Raw genomic sequence first — 2,293 nt, 5'->3', positions numbered from 1 at the left:
TGGTATTTCATTTAGAACAGGTAGCTGAAGCAGGTGCACTAGAAAGTGTTCTAAAGCCTAGAGTTTGATCAGCTCAGTGAAGCTCAATAAGTGTCTGTGGAAGAGTTAATAGGGGAGCTTTTCTTGAGTAAATCTTAAAGTGACCAGGTAATTAACTTCTTTCCCCTCATATATTCTTACTGCCTTTCTCCTGTACTCTCTTCAGATCTTGTTCCAGCTCAGTGCTCTTGAGGTGAGCAGACTCAAAGCTAATTAAATATGGTTGAATTTAATCTTCAGGTACATCTGCAATGGAATAAACCTGATTTTCACTTTTCTTTGGGGGATTTTGAGTCTGCTTTCCAGATGAACTTGGACTTTTGATCGTGTAAATGGACATAGAAGGGAAATTAAAGTGATAGATCAGGAAATAAAATTTTAAGTTTTTCAGCAGTTTGCCAGATGGCTCTTCAGCAAGTTATTTAGGTAACTCTCTAGAAATAATGATATAATAAATCTCTTTAATGAATAGCAGTTTTGTTTTCTGGGGCTTCATCTTGCTGCTAATAGCTTGTTGGATCCAACACAAGGCTAGAGTGACCCAATTGAGGTCCTTGTACAATAGAGATTATTACATTCTTACCCTGTTTTCCAGATTCAGGCTGTCTCATCTAGAATACATCATTCATTCAGATTCAACAAACATTTTTTGAGTGAGGCACTAGGGCAACAGTGGTAAACTAGGTAGACAAGGGTCCTTGCCCTTGGGAGCTTACATCTTAGTGAAATTATCCACAGAATTCCCTAGGTGGACTAGTGGAATTCTGTTTTTCTTTTGCCCAACTATCCAGAGCTGCTTTTTGAGGAAAGTCAGAGACTACCTTTGAGTAGAGAGAGTAGAATACTAGCCAGGTTTTAAAATTTAACAGCATGACTTTATTTTTGTTGGCTTTTAGTTTGGTATGTAGAAAATAATGGATCTTCTTTCAGTAAACAAGAAACCTGCTAGTATTTCTACCTATTGCTATTTTCTCTTTTTAGTCTAAGATTTTGTGTTGAATTACAGTAAGTTTTCTTAGTTTAGATTTTCTGAAATAATATTTATTTTCTCCCCATCTTTCGTGTTGCCTGGTAGGATTAAAATTTATTCTGATATTATTTGGTTGATAATTAGCTACTTCCAGTCTTTTGGAAAGTAACTAAATGTAAACATGGTTATCACATATCCTGTATTTTTCAAGGTAATCCCATTTTCAAGTATTTTGTTTCATTTTTGGATACTGAGTTTTTAATTTAAACAATAAATGATCCGTTAGGTCAGTCAGTTCTTTAACCTGAGTCCATGGATCCTGATGAACTTTAGGGAGGTAGTTTGTGAACCTCCTGAAATGATAATGCCAGACCTTGTAGATATGTCAGGAGAGGCCCATTTGCTTTCAAATGAGATTTTAATTAATAGGAATGATAATTTTTTTTACCCTTCCAGACATATTTTGCAGAAAGTTAGAAGATTGTCCAGCTGTTTATTATTATTAGAGCAGTGAGCTCTTGAATCATTTGAAGTGTTCTCTTGAGCCAACTTGGGTTATATAGAGATCAAATCAAAATAGCTTTATTTTTCTTTTATGTGATCTTAAAACATCAAACTTTAACCTGAGCGTTCTTGTTGTATATCACCATTGTTACGGGCTGAATCATTGGTCCCTCCCCCTTCACATGTCAAAGCCCTAATCCTCAGTACCTTGGAATGTGACTGAATTTTTGAGAGGAGGGTGAGCCCTAATCTAATCTAACTTGGTGTCCTTAAAAAAAGAGGAAATTTGAACGTAAAAGATAAACATAAGGGGCATGCGTGAACAGAGGAAAGACCAAGCGAGAAGGTAGCCATCTGCAAGCTAAGGAGAAAGGCAAGGCCTCAGAAAAAAACAGACTTAATGACACCTACATCTTGGACTTCTAGCCTCCAGAATTATAAGAAATAACTTCTCTGTTTTTCAAGCCAGTCCAGTCTGTGATATTTTGTATGGCAGCCCTAGCGAAATTACATACTCATGATGAAGTAGCAGTTGAGTGACAATAAAAAGTATAGCAAGGTAATTTAACTTTTTCTCTGCTGTAGTGCATTTTTGGAGAAATGCTGCAATGTTGTATATAGCTTCACACAGTCTAGTACCTGAAAGAGATGGTGGGATCTAGGAAGTCTAGATATATTAATATTAATTCCTATTTTTATTTGTCTTATTCTTTATTGATTTGTTTATCATTTTAGAGTTTCCCACTTGCTTGTGGTTATATTTTAATGTCCTTCTCTTCT

General features: G+C 35.7%; 1 protein-coding gene across 9 annotated transcripts in view; it reads left to right on the top strand.

Moving 5' to 3' along the window:
• Positions 1 to 2,293, top strand: part of FBXO34 (F-box protein 34) — a 72,916-nt gene that overhangs the window by 57,393 nt on the left and 13,230 nt on the right. The window lies entirely within an intron of this gene.

Source organism: Pteropus vampyrus, unplaced genomic scaffold, assembly GCF_000151845.1.
Source record: "Pteropus vampyrus isolate Shadow unplaced genomic scaffold, Pvam_2.0 Scaffold15, whole genome shotgun sequence".
Classification (NCBI taxonomy): Eukaryota; Metazoa; Chordata; class Mammalia; order Chiroptera; family Pteropodidae; genus Pteropus; species Pteropus vampyrus.
The sequence above is the reverse complement of the archived record's forward strand: the minus strand, read 5'-3'. Positions and strand labels throughout refer to the sequence as shown.